A 14401-nucleotide genomic window follows, 5' to 3' on the forward strand; every position below is an offset into this window, starting at 1 on the left:
AGTGGATAATTGTTTTCTTGTTAAATTCGCATTTGCTGGCCACCTCTCCCAACATTGCAGAACCACAACAATATTCCATAAAAAGGTGTGTTTGTCTCAGGTGAATTGAAAGCTGAACACTTTTTATTAACTACTTTATTAAATGGTGTTATCCCACCGACATGTTAATCACAGGCAGCTGCCCCCAGCGATAACTGATCTACAGACGTTAAATGTGAAAGCAGCAGCCGCTTTCCCACCTAAAAGGGTTGCCACCTGAATCCCATTAGTTCCTGCTTGGACGCAAATTCAATTCCATGCACCATCCAGACCATCTGGACCTGGCACAAGTCTTCTTTGTACTTCCGGCCCAAATTCAATCCATGAAAAGGTAGACTGCCAAAAATCCTGGCACATTCTATTGTCCCCAGATATTTCCCATGCCATCATATACAGTTGACCTGGCAACATCAATGGATTATAAATGCCTAGATGACTCATCAAGAGATTATCTGACGCGGCGCATCCAAGTAAGCTTTAGTCATTCCCACTGTTAAAAATGAAGCACAACACATTGGGAACCCTAAAGTCCAATGAGCGTTTAGTGCAAATTAGCAGGCAGCACAGCAGAAGAGCCAAAGACAACTGTCATTTCAAATGACCAGTGCTCTAGCTAGAAAAGGTCAGCTGGAAGCTAGAAGCTAAAATATATAGAATTTTACGCCATTATGTGAATGTTTTTTTCAACACAATTCAACTGAACTTAAATAAGTGACGGAAACTTGTTACTTTCAAAGAAAATGTATCTAATGACCAGGTGGCAGGATATTCTCCCAGGAAACACAAAACAGCCTTATGGGGAAGATGATATTCATAAATACAATACTAGGATCACTATTCTCATAAAATGCAGCCTACTCTTACCAGGTTCAAAAGTGAGGCTGCGTTTCTTCAAAAAGTGCAATGTACAACTTTGAGTTACAAGGCTTCTGGACCTACTTGAACCATGAAAAACACAACACGTCAGGAAGCCTAAAGTTCAATCTACATTTAACGCAAAATAGCAGGCAGTACAGCAAGAAAGCCACAATGGTCATTTCAACTGCCAAGGGCTCTCAGTAGAAAAGGTCAGTTGTAACTTAGATGCTAAAATACATCTAATTTCACAGTAATATATAAGTGCTTTTTATCAACACCAATCAAATGAGCTTACCCAAGTGATAGAAACATATTACTTTCAGCAAAAACGTATCTAATGAGCAGGTAGCAGAATATTCACCTAGAGGAAATACAAAACCTCTTTGAGTGGAAAATACATTCATACACACAACAGAAGACTCATTCTCCTAAAACTCTGCTTCCTCTTACCAGGTTCGAAAGTGAGGTTACGCCTCTTTGAAGGTTGCAAATGTACAACCTTGAGTCACATGGCCTCCAGGCCTACTTTAATCATGAGAACTACTGGAAACGTCAAACCATTGTAAAACAGCATCTATATTTGCAAACATTAGTATATTCTTGGTTATATATGAAAACTTCAATAATGTAATCCATAAGAATATATGAGCATGATACATACAGGAATTAGGGTTTTTACACCATTAACACTGGAAACCAGTGCGATCTCGAAAGTTGTGTAATCAGGACAAGCTCTGCCAATTGCCTTTGTGCTGAGCTGCCACTCTTGGAACCATCATGAAAGGTGGAAACATTTACAGCCTGTGGGCAACAAATTCTGGAGAAAACCCATCTGCGGCCAGAGCCTCTGTATGTGGACACGAACTGAAAAAGGCCTGAAGTAGATAGCTGAGCCTTGATGCAAGCAGGTCCACTTCATACGACTCCCTTTTCCCCATCCCTTATGTTGAAAATCGAAAGGATCTAGCTTCCAATCTCTTTAATCCGCCATATATCTGTAGTGCTAGAGAGCCACCCGAGTTGTTGAAACCTGGTAGGTATTCCACAGTGACCGTGAAAATATATAACTATAACCCGTGCCTTAAGGTAACTATAACTCCCGCTCCAGCCATGCACAGTTTTTTCGTCAGAAACGTTACTGCATGTATTCCATTTATATGATTATCAATGATGTTTACAAAGATGTCATGACTGACATAATTTGTGGGGTAATTAGCAGTGCATGGTGAGGGTGGCACTTATAGTTACCTTATGGCACGCGTTATAGTTACTTGAGATAACTAACTGGTGAATTTCTATGGTTTGTACATTTAAAATGTGAGCCTAACTATAACGTTGCTGTAACCTTTGGTTCTTTTGTGAATTTCTATGGTTTTTAAAATTATATTTCTTTACTATAACATCCCTGTAATCTTTGTTATTCTCCAGTGAATTTCTATGTTTTTTGTAACATACAGTCATTTTTCGTTATTATACGTTAATGCAACCACCGCGACGTACGGCCTGCGGCCAACCCTATTTAAGCACCCAACCTTGCCCTGTGCATGGCCTTCGACCGTGCGCAGCAAGGGTTGCCAGCAAGGCCTGTCCTGCAGCCAGTCTGTGCGCCAACCCCCCACCACCACCCAACCCTACTCTGCACATGACCCTTTGGCCATGCGTGATGGGAGTTGGCCTCAGCCTATCTCTCTGGATGTGAGAATAGGTGTAAAAGCGTGCATCTGGGGGTGAAGGTGGCTGTGAGTCTCTAGGTGTGAGAGTGCGGGCATCAGTGTCTTAGTGGGTGCATCAGTGTTTGTGCAGGTCTGTGGGTTGGTGCTTGAGGGTCTTACTGGGGCTGTCAGTGGGTGAACAAGGGTCTGAGTGGGTCTGTGAATGGGTGCATAAGGGTCTGAGTAGGTGTGTAAGTGGGAGAAAGATTGAAAGAGAGAGCGAGTAACAGAGTGAGAGAGATAGAGAGTTTTTTAGGCTTTGATCGATGATATACCAAGAATTAGATATTTCTGGACAAATTGAAAAGAAAAATGTATTTGTCAATTAAACAGAGTGAGATCACCTTTCAGTATGAGCCTTAAACATTTGAAGTTTAAAAAAAATTAAAGGAGGGAAATGATCGCGGACACACCTGGAGTAGAACCCTCAAATTTCAGTGTGAGGATGTGAGACCTTAACCATTATGCCATAGTTTTTTGGGGTCTTTTTCCATTTTGTGCCCTTTATGGGCTATCTGGGACCGCGGGGAAGGCCTCAAAGCGTCCCCCACGGTACCCGCTGGCTCCCGCATCCTGTGTGAGCTGGCACTGCTTCAGCAAGCATGGAGCAGCTTTTAATAGCAGCGGAGTTATGTGTGCTTCTGCTTGGTTGGAGCGGTTAGCTCCCACGAAGCAAAAGCAAACAGCTATGTCCTGGGTGTGGCTACCCCAGTACACCGCAGGAGCCCGCCCTGCGGGGGTGGCGGGCCCAGGGCCATTAGTGGCTTCTCAGTGGGCGCGGCCCCCCTCCTATAAACAATGCCCCGGGAAAGTTGTGTGTCCGGGGGCTACGAGGGTCCCATACGGACCCCCTTTCATTATTTTTATTATAGTCCTTGGGAGGTGTGGGCCCCCGGGCTGCGAGGCATGCCGGATGCCCATGCGTTTTAATTGTTTGAAGCCCTGGGGAGGTGGCGGTCTTTGGGGCCGTAGGGGGAAAAGGGGCCATGCCCACACACTATATAAATATTGCACTGGGAAGGTGTTGGTCCCAGGTGTGCGGGATGGGAGCCTCCCCGCATTAATGTTGATTAAAGCCCTGGGGAGGTGGCAGGCCCCCCACACAAATAAAACATTTAGCCCCGGGGAGGTGGTGGTCCCCGGGGCGTGAGGGGACGCGGCCCTTCCCACACTTATTTTCTGCATCGCCCATGGGAGGTAGCAGTCAGCAGACTAAGGGGAGGGTGGGGCAGGCACCCCTGTTACAAATAAACAATGCCCCGGGGACTGGGTTCACTCTGGGGCTTAAAAAAGAAGCTTAGTGTTTTTTTTAATTTGTGGCAGATTCGCAGGTGCTTTTTAGCCCTGGGAGTAAGGTCCCTCTGGGACCCCACCATGAGAGCTAAGGGGCTAGGGTGCCTGTACCCTAGCCCCCTTTCTTCCTTGTTGAAGTGCTGACTGCCAATCAGATCTCAGCACAAGATCTGGAGGGGTTGCGATTCCTTCACGTCCCTATATATACAAATTTGGATTTTCTTTAATTTCTCAAAAACTACTGAAGGGAGTTACACCTAATAACAAAATGGGCTCTTTCTGGACTAAGAGCTACCTTTCTGCCAAATTTGGTGTAATTCCGTCCAGTGGTTTTGGCGCTGCAACTGTTCAATTCTTCCTATTGGAATTTACATTGAAAATGCTCTAAATTTCACCCCTCCCCCTTTATCTCAGCCCCCGCTTGACGGATCACCCCAAAACTTTCCAGACAGCAGCTCACGTGACTGGCAAATGTTTGGAGAGATTTTCGGTAGAATTTGTCAACTGCGCCACAAATATAAATGTAAAGACAGCTTTTTCTATAGAACCTAGGTCCTAAATATAACTACCTAGTGGCGACTGCCACTAGATTAATATAGCCTTGATAACATAACTGATAACACCACATTCATATACAGCATAGGGTTACTGTGTGTACTGTGTGGATGCATGGCAAGTAAACAGCATAAGCCCTGGAATAAAGTTTGGTTAAGTATGTTGAAAAGTTAAATGGCACACCTCTTTAAAGCCAGTGAAGTTTGGGGTGGTAGTAATACCCCAGATAAACAAAACTGTGTCAAAGGTCAGAGCTCCTACAGACAACAGATTATACACCTGTGGTTGTCTGGCCACTTGCCCATGGTAAAGTTACAATACAGTGTTACAAACAAACTGTATGTAAAGAGGACATTTATAGGGAGTGGATGTTTATTTACAGACTTTGTTGAAGATTGTGAGGCACTGCAGATTGTTGAATAATGTAGCATGTGGGGAGGGGGGCACTTACAGGTGGTCTAACTCACCACTAGGGTTGTAAACATAGCTCTACGCTCGTATTCCACTGCGCTCATCTTAGTAATGTGATGTCACTGACCATGTCATGAGTGATGTAATATCTGAGGTCATTAGCAGTGCATTGCAGGTGGAGTAAGTTATAGTTAGCTAAGGTAACCGTAACTGCTGAATTTCTATGGCTTTGTATGTGGAAAAACTGAGCTTAACTATAACGGCCCTGTAACCTTTTTTTTTTTTTTCAGTGAACGTTTAAAGATTTAAAAAAAAAATCTATTTCATAATTATAACGTCCCTGTAACCTTTGTTTTTGCGGTGACTTTCAAATGTTTTTAATGTTATTTCCTAACTACAACGCCCCTGGAACCTTTGTTTTTTTCATTGAAATTCACTGCTTTTAATATAAATTGCACTACAGTTTCACCTATAATTTAAATTTTGTAATATTCATTTTTGCAATTTATCATTACAGTTTATCTAACGTATGTAGTGTTTTTGTAAATGTAATACAACAAGCTTTTCTCTTTTTAAAAAACATCATTTTATGGATCCGCCACAAATTCGAGAAGGGAGCCCACATAGGTACTCCATGGTTATTAGTTCAGGTGAAGAAATTGCAGCGGATCTGTGGATTTCGATCCAGAGGACTTGGATTTGCAGATTCATCAAGACGTTAAAAAATATATAACTACAATACATAGGCACCTCAAAATTTAAGATTGACATCAGAGAAAACATATCTATACATTAATATTTGGGAACCTATCAGTGTGTTAAAACATACTTATTTGTTTTGCCAGTTCAGCATATCCATGGAGCTGGGGCTGGAACCGCAGATCCGCTGGGTTGCCTGGAACACACCCAAAGGTCAAGTGCTGCTTGGCTATAGTATGTCCATATCCATGCACATGGCAAACCACACCCTAAGTCAGTTATTTGGATTTCAGATCTCTAAAGATAAATGAAATCCTTTATTGCAAAAGTACTTTGCAAAAGTGCAGCTATGTCTTCTTCAAAAGAAGAACGAAGAAACCCTGAACCTCTTCAAGTTGAGGAAGATGATATTCCTCCACCAAAAAAGGAATCTAACATGTGAAAGCACTTCACAATTTCATCTGGAGAAAAGAGGGTAATAGCTACAATCGTGCAGTGCAACGTCTGTGGGAAGAAATTATCATGACGAATGGGGAAAAAGTAGTCACATGGAAATGCATCCATTTAATAACGATCCAACAGAAAACATACAGTTGGATGATGAGGGAAAAGGCAGCAGCTGGGGAGTCATCATCAGCAGGGCCATGTGCAGAACCACTGGCCCCTCAGGAAATGATCACTATTCCCATATTTTCCCAGACAGAAACTTTCAGAGATGGTGACTGTTAGGAATGAGGTCTATAGTTGGCAGTCGGTTTGCACCTTGGCCAAGTAGGGACCCTCACTCTAGTCAGAATAAGGGAGATACCTGCTCAGATAACCCCTACTCACCCCCTTGGTAGCCTGGCACGAGCAGTCATGCTTATCTCAGAAGCAATGTGTAAAGCATTTGCACATAACACACAGTAATACAGTAAAAACACTACAAAAGGACACCACACCAGTTTTAGAAAAATAGCCAATATTTATCTATGTGAAACAAGACCAAATATGATAAATATCCAACATACAGTAATAAAAATATGAATTCTGCAAGATTTACTCACAAATACAGTTCCTTGAAGTCAAACACTCCACCTGGGGCTATCACGGCGTCGTGATCAACAAAACCAACAGTTCAGTCCGGCTGCCACATCACGGGCCAGCTACGGTGTCGGGAAGACCCGCAAACAGTACCTTGGATTTGTAGGGCGTTGTGATCCTCGCGGTGAGCTCCGGAGAGCAGCGCTGCTGAGTCGGTTCCAGAGTCGTCGGGCCCTTGAAGTCACACGCATTGCAGATCGAACTCCGGGCTGATGAAGTCAGGAGCGCTGACATGGATGTGGTTGCGGTGTCGGTGTGAAGCGGGACGATGCGACATGCGTTGCCCACAGGTCTCGGTGCAGGCAGCGGCTCGGTGATGGCGTCAGCAACGTCGGTGAGACCAGGGCTGCAGTGTGAAGTGGGGTGGTGCAACGTGCTGCCATCGGTAGGCCCAAGCAAGCGATGCGGGACAGTGCTTCGTGACCCTCACGAGCGGTGTCCACAGGCCATGGTGTAGGCAGATATGACTGGTGACGACACTGGAGTCGATGGCGCTGGCGTCGGTGGACCGGGGATGCGGTGCTGGAAGGGGCGGTGCTTCGTGCTCCTCACGAGCGGTGTCCACAGGCCACAGTGTAGGCAGCGGCACCGGTGTCAGCAGGAGCGGCGTTGTCGGGAAGGCCCAGGCTGCGGTGTGAGCAGGCGATGACGGAGTGCGGGGCCCACAGGTCACGGAGCGAGCACCGGCTCGGTGAAGTTGTCTGATGACGGCATTGGGGAGACCAGGGTCACGGTGCCAAGCGGGGCAATGCGACTCCGTGTGGCGTCGGCAGGTCACAGTGCAGGCCAGCGGCGTCGTTGTGGTGGTTTCTCCTCTTGAACAGCACAAAATAGTTTCCAGTGCTGCAGGTCAAGGAAACTGAAGTCTTTGGTGTCCCTGAGACTTCCAACAGGAGGCAAGCTCTACTCCAAGCCCCAAGCCCTTGGAGAACTTTCTCAAGCAGGACACACAGCAAAGTTCACCCTTTGCACTCTTTTCAGGCAGAAGCAGCAACTGCAGGCCAGTCCAGCAAAGCAGCACAGCACTCCTCCTCCAGTTCTTCAGCTCTTCTCCTTGGCAGAGTTTCTTCTTGATTCCAGAAAGATTCTAAACGTCTGGGGTTTTGGGTCTTCTTATACCCTGTTCTGACTTTAAAGTTGGCAAACTTCAAAGCAAAGTCTCAAGGGTTTGCAAGATCCTTCCTTGCTAAGGCCAGGCCAGACCAGGCCAGGCCAGAGATGCACACCAGGGGGCCGCAGACTGCATTGTGTGAGGGCAGGCACAGTCCTTTCAGGTGTGAACGACCACTCATCCCTCCCCTCTAGCTCAAATGGCTCACCAGGATATGAAGGCTAAACCCTGCCCCCTTTTGTGTCACTGTCTAGAGAGGGGCAAAACAGCCCAACTGTCAAACTGACCCAGACAGACAATCCACAAACAGGCAGAGTCAAAGAATGGTTTAAGCAAGAAAATGCCTACTTTCTAAAAGTGGCATTTTGAAACAGACAATTTAAAAACCAACTTCACTAAAAGATGTATTTTTAAATTGTGAGTTTGGAGATCCTAATATCCACATTTTATCTGCTCTCAAAGGGAATCTGCGCTTTAAGGATATTTAAAAGCAGCCCCCATGCTAACCTACGAGAGAGATAGGCCTTGCACAGGGTATATGTCCTACCTTAAACATAGACTGCACCCTGCCCCTGGGGATACCTAGGGCCTACCTTAGGGGTACCTGACATTTAGTAAAAAGGAAGGTTTATGCCTGGCAAGTGGGTACACTTGCAAAGTCGAATTGGCAGTTTAAAACTGCACACACAGACACTGCAGTGGCAGGTCTGAGCCATGTTTACAGGGCTACTAATGTAGGTAGCACAACCAGTGCTTCATGCCCACTAGTAGAATTTGATTTACAGGCCCTGTGCACCTCCAGTGCACTTTACAAGAGACTTACCTGTAAATCAAATATGCCAATCATGGATAAACCAATCATCAGTACAATTTACACAGACAGCATATGTACTTTAGCACTGTTTTAGAAGTGGTAAAGTGCCCAGAGTCCTAAAGCCAACAAAAACTGGTCAGAAAAATTAGGAGGAAGGAGGCAAAAAGACTCGAGATGACCCTGCAAGAAGGGCCAGGTGCAACAGTGACTCCTTGTGGAAAATGTCACTCTGGGTATGAACATCTCTTCCGTGGCTGCCTACATGGATGCTGTGAATAACCACAGCTGTTAATTTGTTTTTGTCCTCCCCGCTCAACATTGCAGTGTTTTCAAAGACGGAAGCCAGTTGCTTCCTACAAGTTGCATTCCTTTATCTGTTTTACTGCCCTGGTTATTTTTGCTCCCAAAGAAAATAACAAAGAAGTATATATTTGTTCCAAAAAACCTATTAAAAACGTTCTTGTTAGAACCACCTTATCTGGTCAAAGAAAGAGCTAACTACATGTTTTATGTTTTGGTGGAATTGTGTGTTTGTGTTTCTCAGTTTTTGTATTTTTATATGTATCACACCATGCACACGTAAAATTAAAGCAGTACATCGGACTACTTTAATATTCACTATGGGGAATAAACCTACAAAGTATTAAAGAAGGCACTAGCAAATGTTTTGTAAAGTTGTCTGGAACACTAAAATGGAAAAAGATGTGCATGTGACTGATATATCAGTGCTTGTGTAAGTGGCTCTCTGAGCATGTGAGTAGCTAGCTGTGTGTGTCTATAAGTGGGTGTGTTAGTGGCTGTGTGAAAGTGTGCAAGTGTCTGTAGAGATCTATGTGAGTAAGTGCCAGCATGTGTAAATGGGTTTGTAAGTGAATGTTTAGGAATGTGAATTGCTGTGGCTTTGTCAGTACCTCTGTGCGTGACAGTATGGGCATGTTAGTGGGGATGTAAATGTCTGTGTGGATGTGTAAGTGAGTTAGTCACTGTGTGTGACTGAGTGGTTGTGTCGGTGTGTGAGCATCTGAGAGTAGCTGTATGGGTGCCTGAGTCGGTGGCTGTGTGGGCGTGTCAGTAGCTGTGTGCGTGTATGTATGTATGCGTTAGTGGGGATGTTAATGTCTCTGTGTAATTGGGTGTCTGAGTGTAAAGGTGTCTGTGTAAGTGTGTGAGTGAGTATGAGTCACGGTTTGGGTGTGTGTGAGTGTCTGTGGGGGCGTGGGGGTGACTGTGAGCATCTGTATGGATGTATGAGTATATGTGACTAGACATTTTCATGTGTAAATGGGAGTGTGACTGGTGTATGGGAGGGTCAGTATGTCTGTGAGTGGCTCTGTCGGTGTGTCTGTACCTGTGTCAAGTCACTATGGGTGTGTTAGTGGGGATGTAAATATCTGTGTGGGTATGTAATTGGGTGTGTGACTGAGTGGGTGTGTGAGTGTCTGTAGGCATGTGAGTGTGACTGTATGTGTGTATGAGTGGGTCTAAGAGGCTGTGTGAGGTGGTGTGTGAGTATCTGTATGGGTGTATGAGTTTGTGAATGTGTGGGAATGTCAGAAGTGAGTATTTATAAGTATGTGAGTGGGTATATGACTGGCTGTATGGGAGTGTAAGTGGGTGTCTGACTTTGTAATTGCATGTATGTGTTTTTTAACTGTGGTCTGGAACACACACAATATAAACTACAACAACAATGGAAGACGTAATCTGTAAACCACATTACTCCAACAGATGGTGCAAATCATCTGTATAAAAAAAAAGAAAAAACAAATATGAATTTGTATGACAATGTATACAATTCTAAACTAAATGTCCAATTTTTATCAATGCATAACTTCATAATAGAAACACTAATATGTTGCTATTATGAAGTTATGCACACACATTTCCTATGCTGTAATCCCACGTTACAATAAGTATAAGTGTTTTTTTGTTTGTTTTTTATAACTGTTCGCAACTTTAGTACCTGTGCAAGATAAATGTCGTACTGTATTAAGAATCATCCTTGAACAGTGGAGAAAAAAAATGTACACAGTCTACAAAAAAACAAAACAAAAGTGCACAGTATGTCAATGCAAATAAGCAACACTGCGCACTGCACTCACTACAATTTTTTAAACAATCACTTTACCTACACTTGCTCTACTAATCTAAAGAAACATGCTGAAAATGAGAACTTCATCATTAGAAGTACCACTAGATTTATAAGGTCCACCAGCAAAGGCAAAACTTTACAAAAACATCATTCTTGGTAGGTTGCATAATATCATAAATCCTGAAACTGCATTTAAATTAACTAGACTATTCCACTTTTACAACTGTGATGCTCGTTAGAATTTTGACCCCAAAAACAAAAATTAGGAACTTGGTAACCTCAAAGGCAATCTTTGTCTAAATTGAAGGTTGCTATCATTACATTCTGTCCGTCCACTTCTACTTTTTAAAAAGACAGTTTTACGACCAGATTCAATACTAACTCCTTCATGAAAAATGATAGCGAAACTAGTGTATTTTTTTTTTTTTACCAGAGATAGATATTTGTCCTGCTTTAAAGTTAGTAATCTCAGTAAGTAATTTGCTATCATCTGCTCTGCTTCGTTGCAGCATTAAAATAACTTAGGGCCAGATGTAGCAACGGTTTTACGCGTTGCAAACAGCAATTTTCGCTGTTTGGGATGTGCAAAACCCACATCGCCATGGCAAAACGGACTGCGAGTCGCAAATAGGAAGGGGTGCTCCCCTTCCTATTTGCGAGCCGCAGCGCGATGCAGGATTGACAAAACAATCGCAGTTACCACCACTGTCACACTGGTGGTATCCCATTCGCAAAAGGAAAGAGGTCCCCATGGGACCCCTTCCCCTTTTTGAATGGCCTGGAATTTTTTTTTTTCAGAGCATGCAGCGGTCCTATGGACCACTGCCTGCTCTGAAAAATTGAAACTGACAGGTTTCATTTTTTCATTTTGTAATGCATCTAGTTTTCCTTTAAGGAAAGCGGGCTACATTACAACAAAAAATACTGCTTTATTTAAAAGCAGTCACAGACATGGTGGTCTGCTGTCTCCAGCAGCCCACCATCCCTGTGAGTACTGCGAGTCGCAAGGGGGTCGCAAATTGCGACCCACCTCATTAATATTACTGAGGTGGGCCTTTGCAACCCCCTTGCGAGTCGCAGATGGTGTCAGGGACACCATCCTGCATCGTGAATTGCGACTCGCAATTCAGGATTTTCCTACATCTGGCCCATAGCTCCTACATCTTGCTGCATGTAAAGTTGACAGAACATCTGTTCGACAATTTGAACATATATTGTTTTGAGTAGCTTTTTTAACTAATGTGTCAAAGCTTACACTTTTGGAATCTGGTAATGTTAAATAAATAAAACGCTCCGATTCTATTTGTTTAGTTGAAGTGTATCAGCAATTTTCACATTTGTGGTGCCATGAGTAACTAAGTCCAAACAAGTCATTTACAGGTATATTTTCTTCTTCTAAGACACCAAATCTCACCATAAAACACCTGTACATACTCAGAGTATTCTGAGTAAACTGTACAGATCCACTACATAGATCTAAAGTGTCTCGAATTACTGATGCATAATGTATTTTTGTTCTCTCGGTACGCAGACGGTTCAACAAGCTACACAGTGCTGAATACAATACCTTCTGTTGTTTCTCTTGATTTTCGTCTACAACACAAGGTATTGCAAACAAAACATTTACATCATTAGCCTAGCAGTTCACACCAAAGGGGGTTGACAATTGATACACTACAGTATCCCCATCATTTTCAATTGTTTGTTTCTTAACAACTTCCTTCTTCTCTATTATTTCCTGCTTTAAAACTTTCCATTTCAGACAGATTGTGTGTTTCTCATAATCTGGATACTCTCCTAAATGAGGAGCACAGACACTTCTTAATCAGTTGTATTCACAACTTGAGTTTTCTCAGTGGGGGACAGTTTCCCAGTCTTTGGTACCATACAAACTAGTGCTTGAAAAGGATGTATAGATTGTATGAGTATTCCTTCATAAACATTCAGATGTCAAAGTTCCTCTGGAGCTTCAACCACTTCCAACTTATTGTGTAGTGCTCTGGCAGGTATTTTACTGTCCTCTAACTTGTCATAGCAATACTTACACATGATCTGGCGTGCCGGCAAATCAAAAGTTCCTCCACAAATGAAGACACTAGAAATTCTGGCCACTTTTTTCTTATTCAGTTTTCAAGATGACATCAACACATTCGGCCTTTGGTGTGAGTGCGCTGACAACAAATACAAACATAGTTTGGAACCTCTGTAGAAACTGCATTCAGCTTTGCTATTGCTCATGCAAAGTTATTAGTACTCATTTCTGTGTTTTGCTCCTCTACACCTGAACATGTCAACTACTCATTTTGCCCAGACTCCACTTCAGGACCAAAGAAATGTAACTGAGTATCTTCACAAAGATTTTCAGCCTTTCATACTGTACCATACAAAGTAGTTTGTTCATTTCTCCTAAACACAATGCAGAACCTTTTACAATGTAACGTCTTCTAACTAAATTTTGCATTTTTAAATGATGAACAGCCAACATTTTAAAATGATGAAAAGTACTTGTGCACACTTTCCTGGGTAGACGTGCCAGTGAGTGTCCTTGCAAATTAGTATATATCCTGAATTTGCATGGATCTAATGCTTGCAGCAATGCAATTTCCTGCTTCACACTTCTATCTGGAAATTTAGAATTTCTTAATATATCAATTGATTCCTGGCAAACACTACAAACATGTCTGCAGTCCCATTCATACACAGGGGCATGTCTACACCTTTCTTGCACCTCTTAAGCTATCTCTTCCTCTATATTTCTAGGAACCATCTCCTCTTTTGCAATGGGAGTACCATCTTTTACCTCATAGCATCGGCCAGTTGTTTCAACTGCATGCACTATTGCATTCTCTTGAAAGTAGCTTTCTTTATTAAAGAAAGTCTCAGTACTCGAAGTATACTTCCATTCTCCTTTGAAACTTTTGCATTTTTTATGAAGAAGCCTTTTTTTTGTCTTCTTTTCTTCATAGACAGACTGTTTTATCCAGTGTTCTCATTCTGTTTAGTATCAAGATAAATAGTTTGCGCTTCAGGACAAGTGCTTTATCAACCACACTCTCGATAGGTTGTTTTTGCTTCAATGCTGCCCTACTCCTCTTATACTGCTTCATGTTTTGCACTAAATCTGTATTACCTTACTTCTAAACATTCTCATTCGTATTTCTTTAAATTGTTTCTATCTCCTCGTCAAACTAGGTGTTTTCTTGTAAGATTTCTCACCTTCAGCGTGACTAAATCCTTCTCCTTTGTGAGTTGATTTTAAACCTCACTTTTTATTTGCACTTTTTTTTCCATATTTTGCATTTTTCCATATATTATTTTAAGAAACTCCTTAGTTCTCTTACAAGCAGCTCTTTTTCCAGTACATTTTCTCCATCATGTCATTTTTATTCTCACTTTTTTGCAGATAGTACTTTTTCTTCAGTTTTGCTCCTCTCTTCCTTTCTTGGCATTGTAAATCCCCCTCTTTCAAGACAAGTAGATACCTGAAAACAGAATACATTTAACTTTAAATTACATACTATTAGATTACATAAGTGGTTATATCAGTGTGTCACACAGTGTCTAAGTGTCTCGTTATGGGTGTATAAGTGTCTGTACAAGTAGGTTACTGGGTCAGCAAGAGGTGCATATATCAGTGAGCACATAACTGTCTGTGTTGGTGTGTAACTGGATTTGTAAACAGCTGTTTGGGCATGTGAGTGTGTGTGTAAATGAATGTAGTGGTGTGTAAATAG

General features: G+C 42.7%; 1 protein-coding gene across 6 annotated transcripts in view; it reads right to left on the reverse strand.

Annotated features, from left to right (window-relative positions):
- Positions 1–14401, reverse strand: part of SMYD4 (SET and MYND domain containing 4) — a 128209-nt gene that overhangs the window by 63584 nt on the left and 50224 nt on the right. The window contains exon 3 of one of the 6 annotated variants that reach the window (XM_069226134.1): positions 14061–14149. The exons of 4 other annotated variants lie outside the window; for them this stretch is intronic. The gene's annotated coding sequence lies outside the window, so the exon portion shown is untranslated. Of the gene's footprint in view, positions 1–12712; positions 13125–14060; positions 14150–14401 lie in introns of those variants that run through there. One more of the 6 variants, XM_069226137.1, reaches the window with a different exon arrangement.

This window comes from Pleurodeles waltl, chromosome 3_1 (assembly GCF_031143425.1).
Source record: "Pleurodeles waltl isolate 20211129_DDA chromosome 3_1, aPleWal1.hap1.20221129, whole genome shotgun sequence".
Classification (NCBI taxonomy): Eukaryota; Metazoa; Chordata; class Amphibia; order Caudata; family Salamandridae; genus Pleurodeles; species Pleurodeles waltl.